This window comes from Camelus bactrianus, chromosome 4, assembly GCF_048773025.1.
Source record: "Camelus bactrianus isolate YW-2024 breed Bactrian camel chromosome 4, ASM4877302v1, whole genome shotgun sequence".
Taxonomy (NCBI): domain Eukaryota; kingdom Metazoa; phylum Chordata; class Mammalia; order Artiodactyla; family Camelidae; genus Camelus; species Camelus bactrianus.
In genome coordinates, this window is record NC_133542.1 from 41187629 (window position 1) to 41200137 (window position 12509).

A 12509-nucleotide genomic window follows, 5' to 3' on the forward strand; every position below is an offset into this window, starting at 1 on the left:
TCAAAACCAGGAATCTGACACTGACCCAATGCTATTAACTAAACTGCAGACCTAATTCAGATTTCACCAAGTTTTACACACACACACACATTTGGGGTGGGGTGTATATAGTTTATGAAGTTTTATCACATGTAGAGATTCATGCAATCACCACCACAAGCAGGATACAGAATTGTTCTGTTACCAAAACTTTTTTGGGCTGGCCATTCCCAACCCTAGTCCATGGCAACCACACAGATACTCTCCATCAGTATAATTCTGTCTTTTCAAAAATGTTATATTCCATTCACTTTCTGATTCTCTCAAATTACAAAAATAATTTGCAACTCTGAGAATTACATAATTTGATATAATTGATGACAAACAGGTGAAAATGACTGTTCTGTATGGCATCCTCATGATTTCAAAGAGCCACCATGTTCCCTTTGACCCTGGAGAGGATGGAGCACAGATATGATTTCAAAACATACAACAACAAAGTGTATACAGGAAGTAATCAGTACAGCCTTGGAAGGAGTTAGGTCCTCAATACGTTTATGCCCACAAACAAGAGACAGTGAGGTCTGAGACATGTAACAGGGAGTGACCGCTGTGGAACATATTATATACAGATGAGTAAGAGCGTCAGCACTCAGTTGATGTGACCTACCGGGGGTAAGGACTTTGTCCCATCCACCCTCATTCCTGCCTTCGCACCTGAAAGAGCGCCTGGCAAGTGGTACTTAATGGCTATTTGCTGAATGGATGGACGGGTTCCAATGTCGAGATTTAGTTTTAGCATTATTCAAATATCATTCTCACTAGTGGTGTTTCTACATTAATGATATTGTTAAATTTAAAACTGAGTATTTAAAAAAATACCATATTGAGTCTCTAAGATTCATGGGATCATAAAATAGAAGAGCTAAGTCTGACTTTAACAAAGAAATAAACTACTGCCTTTTTGGAGGTCTATCAATCCTTTAAGACAAAAAAAGATTTCGTCTGGAAATTCCTACTGCAAAGCAATTAATTAGCATTCTAATGGCCTTATCCCAAATACATCAATGATTCTCTAGCTGGTAATTAGCTCTCTACTGATTGACAGGAACCAGCCCAATATCTTTCATTATGACAAAATTGGCTGGGGGACAAAATAGGGGAGAGGCTGGGAGATTATGGGTGTGAGAGGCAGGAAGGAAATGTAAAAATGGACTGGACCCAAAATTTTAGTCAATATCTTGGCATGGTCTTGGACTTGTCTGATGGAATTAACAAGCCCATGTTCTGGAAGCTGGTCTGTATCTCATTCTACAGATATACCAGCTCATCGCTCCACAAATGCAGTCACCTGGCTCCTTTCATAGATGGAGCTTTCTGATTTATCAGCTCCTTGGTTTGAAAAACTTGAAGGTACATTTTGAAATCTGCAAGATCACTGTTTATTTAACTACTACATACAAAAATTAAATTCAGAGGAATCAGAGATCTTCCGATTTACACTGGCAAGCCTGTTTGGAAATATGCTGCCCGGTAAATCATTTCTACTCACTTAACCCAACACACAGAGGTCAGGACAGAAGGTGGAGAATTCTTGGACACAAGGTGCTGCTCTCCTCTGTGGTGAAGAGAAACGTGGCCATTTCACCTTTAAACACGTGTACTTACACAGGAGAATTTAAAGGATCGGCACACGACGTGGGACATTTCCTGTCACACTGCACAGTGGGAACCTTGTTAGTCTCTCTCCAAGTCAGAAGGGTGGACTGAGCCCCGGGAAACACATCCTGGAGTAAGACAGAACCAGGATACACACGGTGGCTGAAAAGCCACAGCCCCGAGTCTAGAGGCTTAGTCTGCCTCTAAAAACACTGTCAGTGGTGTCTCTCCATGAACCCCAGGCACTCCTAGCTGAACATCTGAAACATTCAGACTTGCAAGAATATTTCCCCCTCCTCATCTTCCTTTTGCGTCTCAATGTAAGCACAGTTCGGAGAGTAGCAGCAGAGCCTAACCACTGACTTCTACGGGGCGCCTGCGGCTTGCCGGGCTCTGCTCCATCGTTCACCGCCCAGGTTTCAGCCCATGTCTAGGAAAGAACGCGGCCACTAAAGACCCCTAGACATTTCCGAGCAATTAGAAAGTGAACTGCACTTCTTGTTCGACATTCTTTGTGTCTTGCTTCAGTTGGATGCTGGAGAGAAAGGTTCACTTCACTTGGAGTAAAAAAAGTTACACTGATCTAGTTTAACAGAAGAAAACACTGAAGTAAACTTGTATGAAGGTTCACTAGCTACAACGCACGTGATCTAGAATCGGAACCAGACCAAACCTCGAACACCCCAAAACGAGGCTAGAAAAGAAAACAGAACACGAACACCCCCTCAACCAAAGGACACACCAAATATCCTCTCCTATAGGAAGGTCTGGGTGGCTCGGGAGCTACACCAGGACTGGAGACACCTTGCAGACTATTTGAGAAATGGGCAAACCACTCAAGTCCACCCAAACCAGCATTTTTCACTGGCAAGGAGAGGCCAGGGTGGAGAGCTTCCACCTGCGTAAGCCCCAACCCGATGCGGCCCCCTCATTCTGGGCTTATGGGCGTGGAGGGTCTCACAGCACTTTCCACATTTCACATGTGCTTTGGGGGGAAAAACCACTCTATTCCCTTAAAATTGGAGGTCTGGTACAGTGAGACTAGAGCATCCTCATTTGCTGATTCCTGTCACATTCTGAGAAAAGGCAATGATGGAATAATCTCTTAGCTGAATTGTCTCTTCCATTGAAGGGAAGAACTCGGAGTGCGTATTCTGAGGAAGAACGCTGGGGCATTATGGAGGGGATGGGTTCACACTGGATTATTCCATTCATTTAACCTTTAACAAAGAAACACCGAGGTCTGAACAAATTTATATTGCAGAGTAAATTCAGAGAGTTAATTATAGCTATAATTTGTTTTGTTGGAATGGTTTTGAGTGGCTGCTGAGGTCATTCGCAGCGTGTTGCTATGGTGACAGGCACAAGGTACATTTCCAAGGCAATGTATGTGTAACAAGTGGCCGGCAGTAGCTCTCCCCTGATGTCAGAGAGAGCAAAAGTCCCCTGGTATACAGGGGACTTATTTAACTGTCTAGGAACAAAGGCTTGTTTAGGACTCTGCTAGACAATGGGAGGGTTAGTTGATTAAACCCATCTTACTCCAATCCATTCATGGGGCTTCAATGAACTGCTATTGCTTTGAGACATGTAATAATTGATAATTTCATAATTAATATAAAAAAACCTCAACATGTCCCCACTTATGTTTGCCCAGTTAGGGCTCTCACCCTCCATGGGGTCAGGAACGATGACTACCTTTGTCCACGACGGGTCACCAACAACTTCACCGAGGGCCCAGGACACGGCAGATGCTCAACGTGTGACTCAAATTAGAACTATTTCATGGAAAATGCTGCAGTGGTTAGAAAGGCAGGTTATGCGTTTTAGGAGAAAACAAAGGAGAAGGGGGTTGTTAGGTACCTATCCTTACAGAACTACCGCTCTGGGCTATTACTGGCCTGCCTTCCGTAAGAACGAAATTCTGAATTAAAATGCCTCTGACGAATGTAAAGACAACACAGAAAGGAAGGCAGCACTCCCTTAACTTCATTTAGAAGATGTGCTTCCTGCTCTCCTTTGGGTCCTGGCTACAAAGTGATATCATTTGTACACCCGTTTTATGCCTGTCAGGATCACGCTTTCAGGCCTTGGAATTCACTCGAATCCAGGGAAAACAGAGGGAGTGGGACCTAAGAAACAGACGATTCGGACACAATCTCTTTAATGGAAGAAACAGTTTTCCAATGTTCTCAGCGAAAAGCAAGGCAACAAAGCGATGTTGTAAATGTTAGTCAAATTCCTATAGTTCCTTTCCTACCGTGAAAAAAATGCAGGGACACCTGGAATTCAACAGCCACCCTGATCACGACATTGCAGTAGGTGTTAAGGAAACGAAGGGTCCCAGGATCTGACCCCTGCCTATAAGGAGTTCCCCAACTTGTGGGAAGGAAAGGGTTATATATAAAGAGGAGAAACTGGGGAGCTTATTAGGATGGGAATGAATGTTTGTATATTTTGGACAGAGTCATTTTCTGGGAACCAGTCTGAACTGTCTCTAATCCTTGGTGATTATCCACAAAACACCCTTCTGCAGCATGACTGATTTATATGAAAGACTTAAGGAAATCATGCCCATTCATTTATAATTGCAACTTGTAACTGCTAAATTCTTTATATATTTAACTTCAGAATCATCTCTGACTGCAGAAAAAATAAATTCAGAAATAGGATATAACCCATTGCTTTAAATGATTAAAAATATATGAGATAAATCTGAATGTCACTGAAACAATGTGTGCTAATCAAATTAAATAAGGCATTTCTCTTTTGAATGTTTTTAAGAGATTCCAATTGTTCCTTAGTTTTGACAAGTTTGTCAGTAACAGTTTTTGAGCTGACCTTCAAATTTAATTTATGCTCCAGTTGACAGGTAATGAGAACTTGTTATTTTTTTTTTTAGATCTTTTTTAAAATTAAAAAGAAAAAGCCCTACTACCTATGACTGGAAGAGCAACTGAAATCTAAGCTAAGAACAGCACAGAAATTAGAAATTGAAGTTTTTTTTTTTAAGGAAATGAATAAAATTTAGAGATGATTCAGCAAGTAAACTGTATCATATTACAGTTGGGGTTAAAAAAATTAATAAAAGTATTAGACATACAACCAACCCTCAGCAATTATACCAAATGGGGGAAAGTACTGGTGGGTGGTAAGTGGAAAAACAAATTTCTGACATTTGGTCTAAATCCAACTAAACACAGTCAGATAAATGAATATAGCACCTTAGAGCACTTAATGTGGGATTCTATGGTATGTACTGGGGTTCTTCCACTCCTGTGTAAGGGCCTTCCATCCAGAGGCTGTGTTTATAACAGATGTGCAGTTCAAGTCAGATATTAAATTGAAGTTCTGGCACAGAAAACGACTCTGGGTAGAATTTCACATTTTTAATTATTGAAAAGAAGGTTAGAAAAAGTAGGTCGACTTCATTAAAAAAAATTAAGAAGACCTCATTGTGAGAGGTAGAGTCCTGGGGGACCTGAAAGCTAGATCATGCCTGAGATCTTACGTGACACCGTCAAAAGCTGTGGAAGCTAAGGAGAAACCAGAAACACATGGTTACTGCATAGCTGCTATGTGACCACAAGGATTCAAAGGGAAAAAGTAAAAGAAACTGTCAATGTAAACTTAAAAAAAAAAAAGGAGTGAGAGTAACAGTTCTGCACAACTGCCATCCTGAGGGGAGAGTCAAGTACAGGTTTTGATGCAAGATCTACCTAAATCCCTCCCTCCGCCCTCCTCTGGCAGGTCCTGCTGCTGAAATGAGCCTGGCTGGTAATCTGGTTAGGCTGGTTAGGCTGGCGAGCTGCTCAGGATTTCTGATTACTCATTACACAAACACTTTCATCTCCTCAAGAGCTCATTTTTGGAGGGCAAATCAACTTTCCCTTTTCCTCTTTAACACCTGGCACACCATGGTATCAGAGTTCAAGGAGAGGCAGCATTTATTACAAAGATTTTGTTCGTGAGAAGTTGTTTCCAGTACAAAATCCCGGGTTTAAAACAAACATCACCCAGTTAGGTAGGAGGTAGGCTATAATCTCAGTTTAGGAAAGCTACTCAAGGGACAATATCCTAGGGGAATAAAACAGAAGTCTAAGAGATCATGCATTTCAGTTTTCCTTTGCCAAAAAACTAAACCAAGCCAGACAATCAGATTTTCTGAAAGTAAATTAAATACCTTATAAAAAAAGATCCTATCCCTGAATTTAGTAAATAGTTTCAGTATCTTAGGAATCCTGTGTGTGGATAGTTGATCTGAATATCTAACATAAAGAGACTACTAGTGTCGGGGGGGAGAAACGATGTGTCCGTCAGGGCCGGGGCCAGGCTTGGGTCACTGCCAACAGATCCCTGAGTCTGTTGCTCAAACAAATTAACCTTATAATGAAGAGCAGAAATGAAACAACAACAGAGAGAGTGAAAGAGACTGAGAGAAAGAGAAGGGAAAGGAGGAAGAGAACTTTTTCAATTTGCCTGTTTGGTTTTGTCAATGTATTCATCTTTTATAGGATAATTTTCAAAGCTGTTGACTAATTTTGACATAGTTTTTGTACTTCAAAAACACATCAGAAGCATCAGAAGGCTGCTTTTTATTCTAGTCTATTTCCAACTATAATGGCAGTGCTTAGTTCAGTTAATTTATACATATTGATTGAAAATCTGTTATATATTAAATTCCAATCTCTGTGTGTGATGGAGGGAGAGGGGTTGGCACAGGGAGCTGGTACAAAATACTTAAATATAAATATTTTCTTTGCCTTTAGGGACATCAGGCTGCCTGGGAAGCAAAGATAGCACAGATGAATCAATTAAGAAATAATTAAGTGCCCAATTGTGAGGCGCTAACTATGAATGCATTAAGAAGGAAGAGATGATTATGGACTGTAGTCACTAGAGAATTGTGGAGAGAAGTGGGGGATGAGTTGCACTGCGCAGCCCGAAAGGGACCAGAACAGGCAGGACAGGAGAGAGAAGAGAGATGGGAAGAAGTCAGGAAAGACACATAATTTACTTATTCGTTTATTACTCATTCATTTACCAACTTTCTCTTAAAGCCTAGACTGAAAGCTAGGTGCTGTGGAGAGGGCTGGGGTGTGGGGGGAACATAAAGAAAATGATGTGAATCCTGGATCCTGTCCTTAAGGAGCCTGTGCTCTAGTAATGGAGATCAACATGCTATAAATAACCATCCCACAGTGCAGGTAAGATGTGGTCCACGAGAGAGCTTCCAGTGATGGTAGCCAAGAGCCAGCCATGAGCAAAAGGTCGCTGATTCAAGCAGGTCTCTCGTGGTCACGTCTCCTTAACTTGGATATCGGTTCTATAGGATCAGAACTTTCATTTTGACAAGAATGATCAGGTCTGAGGAGTGGGTCATATTAAACTAATTGCAGACCCAAATTCAATCCATTACTGCAGATCAGGAAGCCACAGCTATCCTCAAGAACACCAGGGTCAGCCCATCAGAGTCCAAAGACGGCTTGGCAGGTAGGGAGTCAAACAAAGGAGTGAGTCAGATGAAGAAAGCGTATTTCCTGGGCTCCCTTGAGACTGGAGGTGGGGCTACCCTCTAATAAGGTATCTGTTCTGTGAGGCCCCTTACAAAAGCCTGCCAGTCCTACCTGTGGTTCCACTGATCATTAAATCTCACAACACTCCTCAACCAGCAGCACCAGGCACTACAATGGGCAAAAGCCAAGATACATGAGACATAATCCTTGTTCTCAGAGCTGAATCTACTCAGTGGACATCCCTGGTCATTTGTACCACCTTTAGTACTGGACAGCCTTAGCATGGCATTTACAAGTACTGCCAGGAACCCAATCTGGAGCTCTCCGATGCTGACTTAGTATCTGAAGTTTTGTTGTGCAAAGCACTATCTACGGAGTACCGCATAAGGACTGCAGGTCATCCGTTCCCTTGATACTGTAAAACCAATCTCTGGGTTAATTCAGAGCATCTGAGTCCTAAGGGAGTTCTAACTAAATGGTAGAAGTGGAAGCACATTGCTAGGTGCCTTCTAATATTTACTCATCTTCTATGGGAGGGGCTTGCAATTTTTTTTTCTTTTTTTGGGTGGTGGGTAAAAATCAAGACAGTAAATATTTTAGGCTCTGTGGGATGCTGAGTCTCTGTTGCAATGATTCAACTCTGCCACTGGGCACAAAACCGCCACAAGTAATACACCAACAAGTGAGCTTGGCTATGTTCCAATAAAACTTAATTTATAAAGACAGGCAGCAGGCTGAATTTGGCCTGAGGGTTTTCCAGTCCTGTTCTGTGGTATCAGCACCCCAGTTTCAGCGGGTTGTCCTGAGGACATGGTGGAAAGGACTGAGAAGAAGGGGTCAAACTACCGAACATGCAAAGGTTCTGCCAAAATGTGAGCAAGCAGCAAAGTGACAAAGTGCAGCTCGTCTCCCACATGCACTCTGGCCTTCAGGCAGGTGGGTGAGTGAGAACAGGTGTCAAAGCCAGCCCTTCCCTGGCTGCGCCTCTGTAACGAAGGCTGGAGAGTGTCAGGCTTGTCTAAGTCTTACCATCTCTAACAGCTCCAGCCAAGCATGCTGAAAAGGGGCAATAAAGACCAAGTCTTAGAATCGTCAGAGTTCACTATGGAAGACACATATAGGGTATGTTTTGTTTGTTCTATTCTTGCAAAAGGTTATTAGGGGATATGGCTCAAAAAGATAAAAGAAAACAAAAACAAAGGAAATTCCACTCAGGTGAAAAAAAAAAAAAGGACACTCCATGTTATTACTGTCACTCTTTAAAAAAGAACAAATGTATTCAAGATCAGTACCCTCTTCTGAGCTCAAGATAGCATTTTAGTAATTTAACTATGGAGAGAATCATCTTTGTTTATGACATTTCCAGGTAAATTTTGGGGTACCACGTTTTCACTTCACTGCACAGGATAATGGTTGTTCAGATCAAGGCTGTCTACTTTTATAGAATCAAAGAATTTCAGAATTTAGGAGAGTTTAGAGATTACAGGTCACATAACAGCATCTGAGCCAAGTGACGCTTACCTAGTTGAAGTGGCAAGCAAGGCCGGACCCTGACTCAATGTTTTCACCATACAATCTCTCGCCTGCTTCCAAAAGGCTGCAGTAGGCTTAGGCCTCTTTTTAATCGGCAGATGAAGAGTAAAGTCAGAATGGCTGTGCGAGTCAGAGCCAACACCACCCTTGAGTTCAAGTATTTGGCTCATGAAGCAGGAACTAATTTAACAAGGTGCTTCTTCAAGAAGGATTCAGCCCGAAATCAGGTGGATATGCTATAACCTACCTCGGAAATTCATTTTGCATTTTAAATTCAACATTCAAATTCCTTGTGCATTTTTACATTAAATTAAAAATTTAAGCATGAAGTTAGAAGTAAACTCCAAGTCTGACTTATGCCCAGAAGCCAATTTATTCCTGTACTTGGGATTTATGGGCTGTGGAACATGTGGAAATTTTAAAAAGCAAGATTAGGGATTATTTGGTCCCTTAAGGTTAACACGGATAGAGCAGTCTTTTGCCAAAACCCTGCAGCATGAGGACTTTTCTCACTACATGTCAATGTGATTGAGATTTGTGTTCTCTGGGTAATGTCACAGCTTTGGTACTGTAGGCAGTGAACTCATTTGACCTGATGTCTCAGTGTGTTAAAGCAGGTGGTGAACCTCGGCAAAAAAAAAAAAAAAAAAAAAAAGTAAACCTACAGCCATCTGTTAATTATGCTCTTTATCTAAAGATATTCAGAGCCCACAGGCTTTTTGTTTTAAATACAATATAAAAAAAATTAATAACAAAAGCTACAAAGCTCTCCAGCAACTTAGAATGCTTTTCAGTCTCTCATTAAATAGAACTGGAAGAATATGTCAAATTAAAGCCAATTGCAAACTTATCCTAAACTGCTTATCCATTGTCTGGAATTTCTCTTCTCCTTGTTTCTACCAGTGCTGCCTGTCCTCTGGGCCATGTGATTGTTTATTAAGATCAGCAAGTTGGCCAATCAAAGTAGAAAAAGGAAAACTCCAATCGTTTTATTGTGTTCTTCTTACTGGCTCTAGCTCAACTCCAGTAAAAGTTATTTAATGGAGTGTGGGAAAAGGGGTTAAGACTGTGGACTAAAATAAAGAAATAACATTTCTCAAACATCTGTGACTTCGAACATCTTCCGGGTTCTATGAAAAACTGACAGACTGTTAAACACGGCTAAGTTTTCTAGATGATAATCAAAACCCTGCTAGGCTTGTTTTCCACTAATTCTACGTAATTTTCCCTCTTGTCCTGATACATATGAAACTACCTATAGGCTATGGTGATAGAGAATAATAAATAATTTGTATCTTTCATGGTGAGTGATTAATTATAGATATTTACCTATTAGTCCATCATCTATACATCTAACAACTGTCAATTATTAATCTCTCTCTGTTATCCACCCATCCATTCAACCTCTGTGAAATTATATTTCTTTAAAAAAATTTTTTTAGGAGGGAGGTAATTAGGGTATTTATGTATGTATGTATGTATGCATGTATGTAAGTATTTAATGGAGGGGGTACCGGGGATTGAACCCAGGACCTCGTGCATGTTAAGCATGCGCTCTACCACTAAGCTATACCCTCCCCACAGCTGTCTGAGATTATATTTCACAGTAATTGAAAATTTGGGCTTTAGAGGCAGTAAATCCGATCTCAGTTCCTACTCCTATCACTTACTAATTGTGGGACTTCGAAAAAGTTACTCAACCTCCCTGAGACCGTTTCCTCCTCTGTTTGATGGGGATAATAAGAAATATCTACAACTTTGCAAGTAAACAACTAGGCACAGAATCTAACATCTAGTAAGTGCTCAGCAAATGGTGGCCGTTTTGGTAACTGAGCTTTCCAGATCCCAGACCTTCAAAAACAGTGGGGAAAAAAGACTGAAATGCCTTCAACTCTGAAACGTCACAGCTCATCTATAATGGCCAAAGAGAGGCAGTGCCTATGCGATGGCCACTGAAATAGTGGAAATCGCCCATCTATTATTTCATGGAACAATCATTTGTGAAGGTCAAACACAAGCAGTCAGTGTCAGGCACTGAGGGTAGAGGAGAGAGACACTTCAGTAAACACGGTAACAGATACAAAAGAGGTATGTACAAGTGTTAGATGGATGACAGTGACTCAGTATTTTTGGGTGTTGAGCAAGACCCTCCAAGGCTGTGATGCCTGAATTGGGTCTTGAAGGATATGTAGGAGTTCACTAGATAGAAAAGAAGAAGTGAGGCATGCTTGGCCTCTGTTCTCAGTATTCCTGGCAAGTGGCCTGCATTGACTCTCACAACCAGCAGGGTCCTGGAGAGAATGGCTGTTACACTACAAACTTTAAGCAGATGTGCATGGCCGGCACCAATTCTCACCCTGCTGGACATTAAAGAGCTACATGCTCCCTAAATCTAAGCTGAAAAGCCCCAAGAGAGACAGGCAGTGCTGAGGCAGGTTGGTCTCAGAGTCAGAAAGATATCTGTAGGGGATGATATTGGACAAGACATTAGGCCCAGGATAAAGTTCTAAAATGTTAACTATAAAAATAGAAAGAACAATAGAAAAACCCCACATGAAGTAAAGGGGGTAAGATGAAATACTAGAGATACACCCAGTGGAACGCACACAAAAGTCAGAAAGGAAAGGGGTAACAACTATCTCAAATACAGAGAAAGGAATTACTTTGAGTTATTCTGTGAAAATGAATTCAGCATGGAGAATCAGGGATGCTCAAGAAAGGCGACCTACATCCTCATCAGTAGATCCCTGCAGTTTATGGGGCCTTTCCTGGACTACACTGGAGGAACACGTGGAACACAGCAGCAAAGGGGTGAATCCAAAAAGCCACCGGTCTTATCTTTGGGCTGGCAAGGTTTTCCTTGGCTAAGGAAAAGGACAGTGACCGGGACCAACATAGGAAAGAATAAAGTGGCCCACACACTCAGCCTCCTAGCACAACGGGGTTAAAAGCTGGCCAGCCAGGCTGCTTGGGCCCTGAGCTATAATGTAAAGAGTACTGTGAGACACACCGGGAAGAGATCAGAAACACGGGGCCAGCTAAGTCAGGTTTCCACATACAACTTCTTACGTAACTGGCAGGAACAGATTGGTTCTACTCCCTGAAAGTAAACAAGAGTCTTCTAGAGAAAACAAAGGGGCCCAAAACAAAACACCTCCCTAGGTTTCATTTAGCTAAGGTGACCAAATGTCCCTGCTTGACCAGAAGATTCCCAGGTTAGGCCAGCTATTTCACCGTAATCAGCAATAGCAACCCTTCCTTCGCAAAATGTCCTGGTTGGAACGATACGTTACACAGTCACCGTCTATTGAGTCTACATAACAGATTACTAACAAAAAGCCTGAAATGTATACCTTTTGGTAGAAAATGTTATTTCAGGATAATCAAACAGCACCAGTGGAGGAGAAAACCTCCTACTTCACAGAAGAATGCCATTGTAGACCGACTGACAAAAGCAGAAAATCATTTGTTTACAAATCCCGATGGAATTGTTAAACTAGTCAGGAATTATCGTTTGGAATTAAAACCATCAGGTGAAGAATTGATGGGGAACTGGAGATTATGCAATGACGAAGGAACACCACACGGAGTGCATTTGGTGGCAGAAGGAAAAAAAGAAACGTACCTTTATAACAGAGGCTGTCAGTGCCCTAATACGGTGAACCTTAACTTCACCAATGATGGGTAAACCAGGGTACCACATCACTTAAAGTGCATTCTACTCACAATGTTTCCCCGGAATCTAATCAAGTCTGGAAATGTAACTTCCAGTTTATAGAAAATCCAAGAGACACAGGAAAAAGTTTAATCATGTTATGAGGC

General features: G+C 41.5%; 1 protein-coding gene across 2 annotated transcripts in view; it reads right to left on the reverse strand.

The window, feature by feature from the left end:
• The window catches only part of LOC105067298 (guanine nucleotide-binding protein G(q) subunit alpha), a 261951-nt gene that overhangs the window by 59630 nt on the left and 189812 nt on the right, over positions 1–12509 (reverse strand). The window lies entirely within an intron of this gene.